General features: G+C 44.1%; 1 protein-coding gene and 3 long non-coding RNA genes across 9 annotated transcripts in view; 1 reads left to right on the top strand and 3 right to left on the bottom strand.

The window, feature by feature from the left end:
* Nucleotides 1–16,036, top strand: part of Ank3 (ankyrin 3) — a 642,120-nt gene that overhangs the window by 150,929 nt on the left and 475,155 nt on the right. The gene's annotated exons all lie outside the window — the stretch shown is intronic.
* LOC116074824 lies at nt 4,240–8,468 on the bottom strand. 2 transcript variants are annotated; one of them, XR_004112299.1, is made up of 3 exons: nt 8,057–8,468; nt 7,516–7,750; nt 4,240–4,440 (listed from the first exon to the last, which is right to left on the bottom strand). It is a non-coding gene; the product is annotated as an uncharacterized LOC116074824 (long non-coding RNA). The 2 variants fall into 2 exon arrangements; XR_004112298.1 differs by having other exon boundaries at nt 7,195–7,750.
* Nucleotides 8,728–10,398, bottom strand: LOC116074826. The gene is made up of 3 exons (XR_004112301.1): nt 10,241–10,398; nt 9,574–9,635; nt 8,728–8,851 (listed from the first exon to the last, which is right to left on the bottom strand). It is a non-coding gene; the product is annotated as an uncharacterized LOC116074826 (long non-coding RNA).
* The window catches only part of LOC116074822, a 6,310-nt gene continuing 2,100 nt past the window's right edge, over nt 11,827–16,036 (bottom strand). The window contains exons 2-5 of one of the 2 annotated variants that reach the window (XR_004112295.1): nt 14,179–14,278; nt 13,305–13,373; nt 12,408–12,443; nt 11,827–12,014 (exon numbers count right to left, since the gene is read on the bottom strand). This is a non-coding gene — a long non-coding RNA (uncharacterized LOC116074822). Of the gene's footprint in view, nt 12,018–12,407; nt 12,444–13,304; nt 13,374–14,178; nt 14,279–16,036 lie in introns of both variants that reach the window. The other variant, XR_004112296.1, reaches the window with a different exon arrangement.

Genomic DNA, 16,036 nt, shown 5'->3' on the forward strand with positions numbered 1-16,036 from the left:
GAAGAAGAAGAAGAAGAAGAAGAAGAAGAAGAAGAAGAAGAAGAAGAAGAAGAAGAAGAAGAATCATACGCTGGTGTTTATGATTATCATAGAGGGAAGGGAGTAGAAGGGGGAACCTGTGGGGGAAACCCTGATATTAGTGCAACCTGAATGGAGATAGGAGCCCCTCCCAGAACGTTAGCACACAGTACCTGGGTCACCCCAGAGCATCACACCAAAGCAACGGAGCTTCAGCAGCATGCCTGAGGAGGACTTTGTGCTTGATACACGAGTGCCAGACCCGAGAGGACAGCTCCCAGCACCGAGCACTGAACGTTCTAGAACTGATAACGTGAACAGTGGTCCAGGGGAGAGACGCCGACCTCTGGCTAGAAGATCGATGGCGGGCCTTGTCACCCCTGGCTTAAGACTTCTTCCAGAGAGAAATGGTGGGAGGCTTGTGATAGCACGTGCGCGCTGGCTAACAGTTATGTTGACTGCCTGTGCTTGGTTCTTCTAAGGTAACCCTAGTGTTAGTTGTTTCTTATTTAGGATGGGGGATGAGAGCAAGCCTTTCAGCAGTTTTCCAAAGAGCTTTCTGAACTATCCCTAGTGTGATGGACAGCTACCAGTCCCTCCTTTGGGGCCATTCTCTTTGGAGTCCAAACCAGATAAGTTACATGCCCTGGGAATTTCCACTACAGGTTGCTGAATGCTTAATTGTAACAAGGAGAAGGTTAGCATCCAAATGGGTCATTATTAACTACCCTGCTATGTGGGAGACGGTGGATGGACAGAAGGCAGTGTTGGAAACACATTTGCTTGTGGGTTTGCGCTCTCTTCCTAGGACCCAAGGGTTGTCCTCAAAGTCTCAGCTTCCTAGATCTGACGACTGGGGTAGGGTTTCTCTGTGTAGCCCCGGATGTCCTGCAACTCACTCTGTAGACCAGGCTGGCCTCGAACTCAGAAATCTGCCTGTCTCTGCCTCCCAAGTGCTGGGATTAAAGGCATGCACCACCACCGCCCGGCGTTTCCTTCCTTTTTTAATGGTGCACAATCTCATGAAAACTTCAGTCGGTAAAAATGACCTCATGGTCCACTGGAAAACGTGAGTGCCACAGCACAGAGAGCTTGCTGGGTTTGACGTCTGTTAGAAGACACGTCGATTCATTCAGGCGAGCCATTCACAGTCTCAATTTCAGATACAGAACAATGCAGCCTTCCTCTTTGAGTGATTTTTTTTTTCCTTAACTTTTCAGTTTATGTGTATTCCAAAGCAGGAGATCCTCTGGTTTTGATTCTAGTAGAGTGCGTTTGATTACAATATAGACTCTGTACCGAAATCTTTTTCTGTAGAGTCTTGCTGTACATATATTTGTACAAAAACTTTATAATATTTTTTTCTCTTATTGTTTCTCTTTACTTCTAAAGGAATTTTTTTTAAAATAAAATTGTATTTTCAAATGAAAGAAATACCCAACCGAAAAGTGTGTTTCTTGTAGAGAAACCCAAGATGGAAGCTGGTTATATTTTCATTTCAAAATCATGTACTTCCCCCCCAACAATTTTTTAAGAGCCTCACATGATAAATACATTGAGTTATGGTATTGAAATATCATGAGATGTACTTTCTGTAAAGTATTTCATAATTAGGAATATTATGGTTCTCAAAATGTATAGCAAATAAATGGCAGACATTGCTACTAGGAAAGCATGTACTTAAGGATGCAGGAAAAAAAAAAAAAACCTTCTCCCAAATGCATCTTGAAACATTAAAATGAAATGTCTGATATGCCCATATCCGTTGAGTGGAGTTTTTGTACGAGGTTGTGGGGGCTGAACACAAAACCTGGGCTCTACCACTGAGTCATGTCCCCAGCTTTCTGCTTTTACTGAGACAGGGTCTCACTGTGTTGCTCCGACTGGTTGCTGTGCGGTCACGACTGCCTCTGCCTACCCACCCCATGTTGAGGTTATGCACCACCACTCAATTGTGCCTTTGGTTTTTACATGGAGTTCACGGTGTGTTTTGGCTTGTCCTATGCCAGCAAAAGCAACCACTTTGGAGTGTGGGCTCCAACATCCCATGCCGTTGCAGTGTCTGGAAGCTGGCTGGCAGTAAGCAGAGATCTCAGAACAAATGCTAATAGTTGAGCTATAGCTCAATAGGCAAAACGCTTGCCACGCAAGCATGAAGGAGCTGAGTTCTACCCCCAGAACCCCGTGGCGGCATAAGCTCGGAATCCTAGCCCTGGAAGACAGAGACAAGAGACTCCCCAGAGGTCAGTGGCCAACCAGCATATCCTACTTGGTGAGCTCCAGGCTAGTGAACCATCCTATCGTAAACACATGGTGGGCAGCACCTGAAGAATGACAGTGAAAGTTGCCCTCTGACCTCCCAGCCTGCACGTGCAGAGACTCACAGACGCACAGACACATGGATACACACACACAGACACACATACACACAGATATGCCCACAGAGACACACACAAATACACACACAGATACACACAAACATACATGCACACACAGATACACACAGACACACATAGACACACAGGTACACACACACAGAGATGCGCACACACAGATACACACAGAGACATATGCAAATATACATACAGATACATAGATACACACAGACACACACAGATACACACACAGAGAGACTCAAGAGATGCACACAGACACATGGATACACACACACACAGATACACACAAACATACATGCACACACAGATACACACAGACACACATAGACACACAGATATGCCACGGAGACACACACACAAATATACACACCCAGAGACATACACACAGATAAACATAGATACACACATAGGTACACACAGACACACACACAAATACACACACAGAGAGACTCAAGAGATGCACACAGACACACAGATAAATACAGACAAACACGCAGATACACATAAACACACAGGGATATGCACGCAGATACACAGATACAGACACACAGATACATACAAACACACAACACACACATGATGCAAAGGAAGTGACTTTGAGGGTGAAAGACAATGGTGTCTCCTACGTCAGCTCCTTTTGAATTGTGTGTAGGGAAAGGGCTCCAATTGTAGAAGTTCTAAAAGGCTAAGGCAGATGAAGATGCAAGGACTCACCCAAGACCCATAAGACACTGGCTTCCAGAACAGGGCCAGTGTGTGAGGGCTGCTGTTCATTTGACAAGGCTCTCTGCAGAAGGGCGCCTCTTGAACTAAGTGGCGAGCCAATAGGAACACAGCAGAAGAAGTGAGAGCCATCATGTTCTAAAAGGGGGGGTCAATGCTGTTAGGGTTGATAACTACGCAGGAAAACTCTAGATGTTGGGTTGGGACTAATAATACTCTTTGGTTGCATTTTGTTTTGTTTGAGACAAGATTCTCTGGATAGCCCCTGGCTGTCCTGGAACTCCCTCTGTAAACCAGGCTGGCCTCCAGCCCAGAGATCTGCCTGTCTCTTTCTTCTAAGTGCTGGGATTAAATGCATGTGTGATCATCACCTGTTGACTAATAATATTCTTAAGTAAACATCTTAAGGCTGATAATAAGCAAAGAGATAACCAACTAGCTTGCCCTCTGAGTTTTGAACTGAGTTCTGAGAGGTTATGCATAAACATGGCTGTCTGAAACATCAAATCTGAGTCTAGCTGTCATCTGGAATCTCTACACCGAATCCATTTGTCACTTGCCTGTCTGTCTGTCTAGCATCTAACGTTTATTTGTCCGACAAACTGTTTTATCTTCATCTACCAATCTTTTTTTCTATCACCTATCTACCTGTATGTCTATAGTCTGTCTTTTTATGTAATTTTACACTCTTGTGATTACTGAAATGATAATTTCTGGTTTCCCTCGTACCCTCTCTCCATGCCCCCCCCCCAAGGCATCGTTACAAAAGGGATTTGATAGGTGGCGGCACACATCCCATTCCTCATGGCACTGAATGCATTTCGTGTAGTGAAAGGAATAGAGAGAGACTCCCATGAGAGGTGCCTGAGGGGCTCAGTAGCTTCCCGGGGACACTGAAAGTCTGTGATTCCAGATCAGAACATGTCAGGGAGGTATTGATCTTATTAAATATGTAATATGGATAAATGAGTTCAGAAAACTAGAAAGCACAATTAACATACCCCAGATCCCTGCTATGTGTTGGGTAGAGTCTATGAGATTTGCGTCCCTTATTCCATTTTCTTAATATGTACTATTTAAAAGAGAGAGGGGGGTGGGGTGGGGTAGGGGGAGGTTCTGGTTTCACTGCTTCATTAGTGACCAAGTCTGCACTCAGCCAGTGGCTGTGTGGCTGGCCCAGCCTTCCTACCTGCTGGAATCCAAAGCTTGCTCTTCTCTGGTCTCTTTACCCTTTCCTGGCTGAAGAGGTTTGCCATTAGGTAGTGTAGTTAAATTTCAACCCCCTGTAATTTGTCAGTAGGCACTACAATAAGACAAAGGAGGCAGAGATGCTTGATTTGGTGCATTTAGTAAAACAATTCCATTCTTATATTTTATGACCATATGCATCAAATATCCAGGATATTACTATTACAACCAACTATATTCTTAAAAATACCAGAGATGTCACACGTTCGGAGCGCATGATGGTCCTGATGGTTGGATGGTCACAGTAAGTAAATCTGTTTGTTGGAATGCCACAGGAGATTCCCAAAGTGCCCAAGATCCTTCAGAAAAACCATATGCTTGAATTTGGTAGTTATATGGATGACTTAAAAAACTAACTGTGTTTATATTTATTGTTGTAATAGCGGCGTTTTGTTGAGACCTAACATATGCGTAGTTTCGTTAGTTGTGAAATCTCAGACATGGATATTTACAAAGTGTTTTGCGTCCCGTCTCATTAAATACTTAGTTGAGAGCACAAGAATTAACTTACATTTTTATAATTATAGGATAGGAGATATGAAAAGTCTCAGATTCATAATTGTAGATGAGCAAGAAGTGAATATGAAAGTTGTATATTCTCAGGTCTCAGCAGAATCCCTCCCACGTCTTGATGTCTCTGAGGCTGAAATTGCATCTTAAGATCTATATATTCTCATCCTTACTGACATAAGACACAGCAGCAGCAGCTCTCTGCTTGTATGCACAGAGACTTGGCTGTCACTCCCAGTAGCATGACTGTCCTGCCTCAGAGCATCAGACAACACACTAAGGGTCCTTTGCAAGAAGGGTCTACATACAGCTGAAATGATTCTGGAGCCAGCTGTGTATCCCTTTAAGAGGTGCGATGTCATCCCCTGTCTCTGTGAAATAGAGCCAAAGCAAGCCTTGGCAGTGAAGTTAAGCATTAATGACCCGGAAGAGCAAGATCCTGGGTGGTCTAAGGACAACGCTGCCAGTCATTTCCCCTTTAATTTTGTTGTCAATCATGTGTATAAAGGTCACATGATTAAAGTCTATGTATAAACCAGTCCCCTCCCCCCAAAAAAATCAAAACCAACAAATTTGTTCTCCTGTCGTAGTGACATCATGATGTTTTTTTGTTTTTTTGTTTTGTTTTGTTTTGTTTGTTTTTTTGTTTTGTAAATTCTTTGTGTTAGAACTAAAATGGTATGCTTGGAGCAATCTCTGTCAGAGATGTGATTAGGCACAGGATTGAATGATTGAATTTTCAAACTGAAATTTAAAACTCATGGCTTATTATTTTCATGACTCCAATGAGTAACTTACTAGTATTTAATCTCAGCTATATGCTATAAAAACCCTGTACACATATATACATATATGTACATATCACCATCATCACCACCACCATCATGTACTTTTCTCTTTATCCTGTAAAGAGGCTCCATATTATAATATTGGTAAAAATATATAATTGAATAAATCAGAAATGTTTAAGTTCTGTGCATAGAAATTTCTTAAAGGGGACACTATGAAACCTGTCCTAAACTGCAGACTAGTCTCATAACCATCGCTCCTAAGGCAGACACCGGATTGTGTCTAGGGTGGTGGAGTTAACATTTTAAGCATGAATACAAAAGGTGTACAATTCAGTAAATGTGTAAAAAGAAATCAAAAGCAGACAAAAGAAGTGTCAATTTTGAAAGTGCCAGAGAAGCAGAGTCAGGTCACCCTTCCTGGGACCCAGGGATGTGTCACACGTCACATTTCTGCTCTCTTGTTAGAGGTGAAAGGCATCTACCTAGTGTTGGATTGATACTGACTATCTTCTTCTATCTTCATTTCTTCTTATGTTAGAGTATATTTTAGTGTTGGAGACAAATACACTTTGTCACAGAATAAAAAGAGAGAGCTATATAAACATTTTAAATTACACTTAACATTTTAGACTTTTGAAATTCAAATCCTTTCTCTACTCTTTAAAACATATGAATACACACGTACACACATGCATGTGCTCACACAAAAGTGCACATGCACAGACATGTACACACACATACAAATGCACACACATACGTAAATACATATACATGCACATACACATGCATTCACACCCACCCACAGACACATACATGCATGCATATACACTCAAATACACACACACACGCACACTCCTATACACAGACACATGCTCATGCTCACTCATACACACAAACACACAAACACACACATATACACAAAATGTATATGTACACTGACACATACGTGTGCACGCACACATTCACAAGGCACTCATATGCATGCACAAACACACTAACACACAGACTCACCCATGCACACTCACATACACTGACACATACTTGTGCACACACTCTCAGGTACACACTCACACACAGGCACACATATGCATGCACATACACTCAAAGACACAAACACACACACGCACGCTCACATAGACTGACACATTCTCATGCCCGCACACCCTCACACAGACACACAGCCTTTCTTCGTTTGAGTGAGAGTCTCAGCGTTTAACTCATGTATCCCTTAATCTCTCAGACCTCTTTTCTTTGTCCCCAAAGTCCTAGAGCTACAGTCACGAGCACCACGCCGTATTATATTTCCTTTTCTGTTTTGTAAAAACAGCATAGTATCCTGAAAACCTTTAGAGTACATTTATATCTATCTGTAAAGGGATTCCACACAGTAATACTGCCTTTTACAGGGATGAAACCACTTTAACGATATGGCTAAAAGCCATTTAACTATCTTCTTTAACTCAGCTTATTAATTTATATAAATATATATAATATATAAGTATACTTACATAACACTTTGCCATCCTATGATTTGGTATGCCTCCCGCATGGCTGGCCCTTAGCTCTTCAGGCAGGTGGCTTTGTTGTTCATGGAGGGGGGTGGGGTGGATCACTGAGTAGTTTTGCTATTTTGTGGAGTGAATTTGCAAAAGCGAAGCTTCTCTATAGTAAGTTCTGTTGCTTATTTCTCTCGAGTGAGGTCCCATGTCCTCTACTCCTCCTTGGCCACCGGCTGGCTCCTCACAGGAACCTGGGCGGTCAGCTCCGGAGTAACACGCCCCCTAGCGTCCCATTCAGAACCCGCAGTTATCACTGGCAGCCTGGCTTACCTGGAGGCTTGACACACGGCAGGTAGCTCTGTGCTCTCATCTCAAGATGCCTTCTGGTGACGCCTTTCGTTACTGTTCTCTTTTTATTTATTTGTCTGAACGTCAAGCACGAAGATAATACTGAGATTTGATATGGAAATTTTTTTCCGCAGAAAACCTCCATTCTCCTTAAATGAGTAGGAAATGTGTTTATCCTCAGTAGAACCCAACTTCAGTGCCCAAACTGACAAGAATTCTGGAAAGATGAAAATATTTTTTTGTGAATATAGTTGTGTGTTGATGAGCTTAAAATGGCTATAAAAGCATTAATTCAACTAAGTTTCTAAGTATTGAGGATTCTGTTAGACTTTGCCCTGATATGGGTATAAAACAAGCAATCTTTAAACTATATACACATTATTTGAAAATAAAGAGGAGACATAATATTGACAGTCTTGAAAAATAAGAAGAAAACAGTAAACCATAATAGGAGCTTCTCACTGTCCTACGTGTGACAACATTTGATTAGCCGGGGGTCACTGCAAATGTCTCGTATTTGTACCTGAGATTCCTTTTCTCCTCTGATTCCTTTTGGAATTGCCAGTGCTTCTGGTGTTGGCTCTGAGGGACAGGAGGAGCTGCACATCTGTGCTCTGTGCACAACTGATACAATGTAGCAAGGTATGGATGGAGCGGAAGCACAACTGATACAATGTAGCAAGGTGTGGATTGAGCGGAGGCATAACTAATACAATGTAGCAAGGTGTGGATTGAGCAGAAGCATGAATTCTTTCATCTTCAATTTTCCTATCCATAAAAATAGGGGATAAGATAGGGGAGATGGATTAACCAGTGAAGTGTTCACAAGGCTCAAGGACACAAGTTTGATTCCCTAGAGACCATGTTTTAAGAAAAAAAAAAGCCAGACTGAGTGATGTGCACTTGGAATAGTACCAGTGAAGCAGAAAGATGAAGGAAAACCGGCTGGGGACTCGCTGGCCAGCCAGCTTAATTTACAAGGTGGGTTCCTGACAAATGAAAGTACGTACAGCCCGCCCCTCCCCCCAAATAAACTTCACGAGCATACACACTTGCACATGTGCACACACACATACACACACACACACACACACACAAACTCGTGTAAAAAGTGGTGGGTAAGATGTTATTCTGTTCATGTCAAGATTATTGAAAGACTGAAAGGTACCTATAGCCTGTGGTGATGCTATTAAGGTGGTGTGCACACCTTTAATCAGGCACTTTGGGAAGAAACAGAGGCAGGCAGATCTCAGTGAGTTCAAGGCCAGCCTGCTCTCCATAGCTAGTTCCAGAACACTCAGGGCTGTACAAGGAAACCCTGTCGAAAACAAAACAAAACAAAACAAAACAAAACAAACAAAAAACCAGAAATGAACTTATGAATGTGCAGTGCTTCCTGATCGGAAGCTGTTGCATGTTAGTATGCCAGAATCATTTGTTTGTTTCTCCACAAGCCTAGATATATTTGGGGAGAGCAATGCCAATTGAGGAATTGCCTCCTGGTTGGTGGGCACGGCTGTGGACTATTCTCTTGATTGATTATGGATGTGGAAGGTCCTAGGCCCCTGTGTGCCATGCCACCCCGGCCTGGCAGTTTTGAGTTGCATAAGGAAATAAATTGAGTAAGCCCTGGAGAGCAAGCCAGTAGGCAGCACCCCTCCGTGGCCTCTGCATCAGCTCCAGCCTCCAGGCTCCTCCCCTGACTTCCCTCTGTGATGCAACCTGAGAGTTCCCAGCAGGTAAACCCTTTCCTCTCCATGTTGCTTTCGGTCATGGTGTTCACTGTGGCAGTGGAACCCTAACGCAGACCGCTAGCTTTGGTGTGAGTTACTAGACCGATCTTGCACTGTAGTATTTTAAGAACGAGCTGGATTTCAGAAATGGAAAGATAAATGATAACAACCCACAAGGTTTAACATACTCTATTTATCTAAGGTTTTTAAGTAAAGGAGGTCAATAAATAAAGACCTGGGTCTTTCGAGAACTATCTGATTTAGAATTTGACGGGAGGTATGTAGAACAGGCTGGCCTTGAACTTACTGTTTTCTCCCATTTGGACTTTCCCATCTCAGACACCAAGGCTTGGGGATTACTCACATGCCCTGAAGGAAAGAACCAAGACTGGTGGGTCAGACTGTACAACAGGACTGTGAGTTATTGAGAGGTCACAGTCAGAACAAGCTATATTGGAGGTGGAAATTTGCCTTGAAGTCCCACAAACCTCCTTGTAGTGTGTGTGTGTGTGTGTATAGAGGCTAAAGCCTGGTGTTGCTACTTCTTCATTCAACCCTCCTTTTTGAGACGAAGTCTTTTTCTGAGCCTGAGCTCACCATTCCGTCTAAAGCAGGACACCTCCCCCTGCCCCACCGCCCCCATGTCTACCTGTTCCAGTCCCCACAGCACTGCAGTAGAAATTCTTATCCGGCTTTATTGTGGGTTTTGGGAGGGAATCTAAACTCAGTTCCCCATGTTTCCCAGCAAGCACTTCACCTACACAGAAAAGTTATTTCTATGACAACAGAAGCTATATTTTAAAAAACCCAGTAGGAAGTTTTAAATGGGCAGTGACGGATATTTCCGTGGATCCACTTTCTCTCCAGTGGGAGCGCTAAACTGGGGAAATGCAGTCGCTGTTAGGAAACCAGAACTAAAATTCGAGGGCATGACCACTGAAAGGAAGGGTATGACCATGGTCAATATCACTCACACGGCTGGGTGCGCAGATGTCACCTGCTTCCTAGGATGCTCACTTCAGCAGCAGATCAGATGTGAGATGCTTACTGTTGACTCTCTGAGGGATTAAGTGGGTGTGTGCTAATCATTGTTCTAATTAACAAATACAGAAATCTGTAAGCACTGGTTATGAACATGGGGGCTCTTAAAAGTATCCTAGACTAAGCAGTGCGTTAACATTAAAGACGATGGGGCTGGGGAGATGGTTCAGCAGGTAAGAGCATCAACTGTTCTTCCAAAGATCCTGAGTTCAAATCCCAGTAACCACATGGTGGCTCACAACCACCCGTAATGAGATCTGACGCTCTCTTCTGGTGCGTCTGAAGTCAGCTACAATGCACTTATTTATAATAATTAATAAATCTTTAAAAAACAAACAAAACATTGCCAGGCGGTGGTGGTGCACGCCTTTAATCTCAGCCCTTGGGAGGCGGAGACAGGAGGATTTCTGAGTTCGAGGCCAGCCTGGGATACAAGGTGAATTCCAGGACAGCCACGGCGATCCAGAAAAACCCTGTTTCAGGAAACAAAACAAAACAAAACAAACACATTAAAGACGACCAAGACAGACCTAGAAAAGATAAGTCGTCAGAGCTTATTGATCGCATGTTAGCTTGTAGTCCACACACCCTGTTTTGGATTTAAAAATCTCAGTGTCGTCATTGCAGGGAGCTGCCTTGTAATATTTCCATGTTTGTAACCTCCATGTAGAAAGACCTTGACATCCCATGCAAAGTTGTTATCTTCTAAGAGAAATTGCTAACCTGCCAGAGCAGGGGTTCTTAAGGATGACTGGATCTTGGAGGAGACTAGAAAGCAGTGTTTTAGCCCAGGTCCCAGGAAAAGCAGGCTTCCCTCAGGGCTGGGAAGTGGATGTGGCTCAGTTGGCCAAGCCTTTATCTATACACCAAGTCCTGGCTTCCGTCCCTAGCACCTCATACCCTGGGTTAGCTGTTGCTGGCCTATTATTCTCGGCAGTCAGGGGGCAGCGGCAGGAGGATTGTAAGTCTGAGGTTACCCTCACTGTGTAGCTAGTTGGATTATAGCTCGGGATAGATGAGATTCCCATCTCAAAAAGAAACCAAAAAAAAAAAAAAATCAAACAAACAAAACAAACACACACAAAAAAACCAACAAACAAAAAAAAAATAAAAAAAGAACAACAAAAAAACAAAACCACAAAACAAACAAACAAACAAAAAACCCAATACATTTCAGATTCCATAATCGCTATTCGCCCTTCTTTAGGCCTCAGAAATCGTTATGGTGTTCTTATTTTAAATTCGCATGGGCCGGGCAGTGGTGGTGCACGCCTTCAATCCCAGCACTTGGGAGGCAGAGGCAGGCAGATTTCTGAGTTCGAGGCCAGCCTGGTCTACAGAGTGAGTTCCAGCGACAGCCAGGGCTCCACAGAGAAACCCTGTCTCGAAAAAAAAAAATTAATTAATTAATTAATTCGCATGGAACTGTGTCACAACCAGATTGTCCCTTGCATTTCAGAGCGGGGTCTCAGAGAGAGCTGAAATATGACAGGGCTCTTTGTTCTCCATGTTCTTGACTCACCAAGTGCTGTGGGGTTGTTTGACTTGCTTCTGACTTTCTCTGCAGCACAGTTATACTTTATTCTTCCATGCAGCACCGGCCAGGACGAGGACCCCCGTCTTTGAGTGCTGTACACCCTCAAATCCGATGAATTCACAGGTAGCAGCTTGTCTGAGGGGTGGCTTCTTGATGACTGTGTTTCACGGCTGCTATAAAACACGCGACAAAGCTGCTGCAGGAGGGATTTGTTTTGGCTTACAGGTTTGTGGGTTCAGTTCATGGTGACAGGAAAGACGCGGCCGAGGGAGCTTCAGCTATGTGGTCACGTGACATTCATAGTCCGGCGCCCTGGTAACACAGCGCGGTTGCTCACTTTGGTTACAGTTCTGGACTGTAACCCAAGGAATACTGACACCCATGTATTGACATTGGGAAGACAGGGGTCTTCCCAAGTCCGTTAACCCGATCTAGATCATCCTCACACGCCCTGCCCAGAGATTTTCCTTCTAGATCCTCGAGTTGACAAGATTATCCATCACACATCCTAGAAATGGGAATCTGGGGGGGGGGGGGAAGAGAGGTACACCCAAAAATCCCACCTTCCTGTGGGATCATCATGCAACGGTCTCTTCTCACTGTCAACGTAAGAAAAAAAATCTATCTTAATTCAGTCACTTTTTTTTTTTCAGTTTTTGCTTTAATGACTTATTTTTGTTTTATGTGCATTGCTGCCGTGTGAGGGTATCAGATCCCCTGGGACTGGAGTTACAGACAGTTGGAGATTGACCCCGGGACCTCTGGAAGAGCAGCCAGTGTTCTTAAACACTGAGCCACCTCTCCGGCCCCAGAACTTGAAGACATATATACAGCACAGTCCATTGTGGGGTGTTTGAAACAGGTCATTTGTCTGGGAGGCCGCCTCATGGATTTCTTTGAAAGCCGTGGTAAGGGTCATGCTCACGTGGGAGTATGTGTAACCTTTGGGTTCCTACCCTACATTTTCCTGGCTATTACAGTTTTAAACGCCATCATGTAATGGAATTGGGTCAGATGTCAGTCTGCTGGTGGCCGGGCTCTCAGCCTGCTTACATCAGTGAACAGAGCCCAGTGTGAACCTTGGGAAAGCTGAGATTCCAAAGGCTGGAATGAATGAACAACCTCTCTTTCTGGTCTTGTTCTCTGGGGGGGGTTGGGGGGGGGGAGGGTAAAGGCTGGCCATGAGCACATAGAGGAGGAAGAGGAATGGGGAGAGAAGGGACAGAGGGGGAAGAAGGTAAGAGAGCAAGAGAAAGATCAAGAAAGTGAGGAGGGGGGTGAGCAGCTCCTTTTATAGTGAGTCATGAACATCTGGCTGTTGACAGGTAACTGGGGAGCGGAGCCTGTAAGAAATGCTAACAGTTGGCCCCTAAGATCTTATGTCCTGCACTTTACAGACAGAATGGCTCCGTTTTTTGTTTGTTTTGCTTTTTCTCTGTGAGTCCATTGTTTCTTTTTACCTTTCTTTGTATCTGCGCCTGTCAGGAGGCCTTATATATCTTCATAAATCTGCAGGGTTTCTCTCTTTACTAAAAAAAAAAACGCAAAACAGAACACGTCAACAATAGCTGCCTGCTCTAAACAGTCTTAAGATGTTTTCTGCTGTGGGCTGGTGTCTCTAGGCTTGAAGGTGGGGGGTGGAGGGGTTAGTTAAAAGCTTGCCTTGGTATCTAAAAGACAGGCCCTCAGACCAAATAAAAGTGCCAGACAGTTCCTGGGCGTTGGAGACTCTCCTGTTATTTTGTGAACCACCAACAAATGAACCCAGAAATTCACAGGAAGGAGAGAAGAGACCTCAAAAAATTATAGTTGCAACCAAACAGTTGGTCATTAGTGTGTGCTGCTCTATAGTGTGAGGAGCCGAGGAAGGATATTTCCTACCCCACTGTCAACTTCCTAACTAGACCACAAATGTATTTACACATTAGGAGTTTGCAATGCAGGCAGGCAGTCCCCAGGAAGGCAAGTTTTGAGTTTTGAAATGGATGATTTATATGAGAGTTCTCTCCTACTACCCAAGATAGAGGAATTTTCACTGGGGTGGGGGGAGGAGCAAGTTGAAGTCTCCTTTTTTTCTACCAAGGTGGACCATCTCCCAGGGGAGTTTTAGGTGAAAGCCTTCAGGGTGGTCTGGCTCCCTCAGTGTTCAGTTCTTCCTGACTGAACACGGTCTCTCCTGGAAGACTCTCTTCTGATCTAGTAAGAGTGAGGTTGCCTCTCAGGCCACACTTTCAGGAGTTCAGTGAGGGGCCTGAGCATTATCCTTAGGCTATTAATAGCGACCTGAGCCTAGGGGAAGCGGGTGCTGTGGTGTTTGGAGGTTATTTTTAGCACCTTCTGCACTGGTGCTTTCCCCAAACTGCCAGCATCTCCGAGCAAGGATGAGAAAGCACTGGGGTTCTTTGTCCATCAGAAGGTGGTTGCAGCAGGCAGTCTGGAAATGAGAGGAAGAAAGGAAATTTAATCGTCCCAGCTGTTACCAGCTCTGTGAGATTGAGGTGGTCTGCACAGCCAGGACCTGAGCCCTCATTGGGCCACTGATAAGAAAAAAAAAATAGCATATCCCTGTGAGCTATGGCAACATTCAGAGATCAGTAAATCAGACAACAAAAGGTTTCTTACACTCCCAAATGATGACATATCCTCCATGAACAATTTGGAGCAGAGATCTACAAACTTGTCTGTTTTATTGTCACTTTTTAAAGCTTTTTTTTTTTTTTTTTTTTTTTTTTTTTTTTTTTTGGTTTTTTGAGACAGGGTTTCTCTGTGTAGCCCTGGCTGTCCTAGAACTCAGAAATCCACCTGCCTCTGCCTCCCAAGTGTTGGGATTAAAGGCATGTGCCACCACTGCCCGGCTTATTTTCACTTTTTGAGACAGGGTCTCCCAGCACACTCTAGGCTCCCTCAGAACTTCCTATGCAAGCCAGGTTGCCCTTGTGTTCGTGGTCTCCTGCTTCTGCCTCCCCAGGCCAGGGATGAACCTCTGTACCTGGCCCATATAGATATTTCTTCATATACTCTTTAGCTTTTTAAATAATTTTTTCACATCACTTTCGTACACATGCGTGCCCACAAGCATACATGTGTACACACATCATGGTGCATCGTGGCACCATGTGGACATTTTGCAAGTAGACACTTCTCTACTTCTACTATGTGGGTCTGCAAGATCCAACTTAGATGGTTGCCATGGCAGCAAGCATCCTTAATGACAGACCTATCTCACCAGCATTGGGGGAGCAAGTTCAATATCAGGATCTCTACTAGACACATCGATGGATTTGCCTATGGAGCTACCATAGTCCCAGTCTTCGGTGCTGAGGTTTGGTCTATTGCTATGTATTGTAATGTTAAATTCTATACCTGAAGGTCTAGGTCTATGAGTGACTTTTCACATTGACAAGCTTCTGTTGTGCAAACCTTGTTCCTTGATTTGAAACTATTGGTTAAATAAAATTGGCTACAGCCAGTTATTGGAAGGATTGGAGGTAGGTGGGTTTGGAGTGACTTGGCTGGAGGGGGAGTGGCCTGGGGAAAAGAGGAGGAACGAGAAAGGAGGAGGAAGCCATTTTGAGGGGAAGAAGAACTATGAACACATGGCCAGGAGAATCAGCCCGTATCTTGTGTACACCACTGGGAAGGTAGCCAGGCCTACAGGTAGAAGAGTAGATAGCGGCTGGACGGTGGTGACACATGCCTTTAGTCCCAGCACTTGGGAGGCAGAGGCAGGCGGATTTCTGAGTTCGAGGCCAGCCTGGTCTACAGAGTGAGTTCCAGGACAGCCAGGGCTATACAGAGAAACCCTGTCTAGAAGAAGTCAAAAAAAAAAAAAGACAAGTAGATAAGGCGTGACCCCTAGTAACTGTCAGAGCCAAATAAAATAGCCATAGCGTGAGTCTCACTTATTTGTAAGTCAGTCGGGGATTAAGATTAAATTGTTCGCCCTGCAATTCTGATGCCTAGCTGAAGCTCTAGGGCATCTAAAGAGGCATCCCTGGCTCTGAGGATTGATTGTTAGGCTCGGACAAGGATGTTTTTGTTCAGATCCAAAGGTGCCGCCCTTTACTAGTGAACAGAAAGGGGTTGGGAGTCAGAAGCACTCAGGGTTGTCACAGCCTTGCCTGTACTGAAGCACTTCCCGTGGATATTGTTTTCTACATGTAGTTCCTAATTTCGAATAGCGAGTTTTCAT

Source organism: Mastomys coucha, unplaced genomic scaffold, assembly GCF_008632895.1.
Source record: "Mastomys coucha isolate ucsf_1 unplaced genomic scaffold, UCSF_Mcou_1 pScaffold3, whole genome shotgun sequence".
In the NCBI taxonomy this organism is placed as follows: domain Eukaryota; kingdom Metazoa; phylum Chordata; class Mammalia; order Rodentia; family Muridae; genus Mastomys; species Mastomys coucha.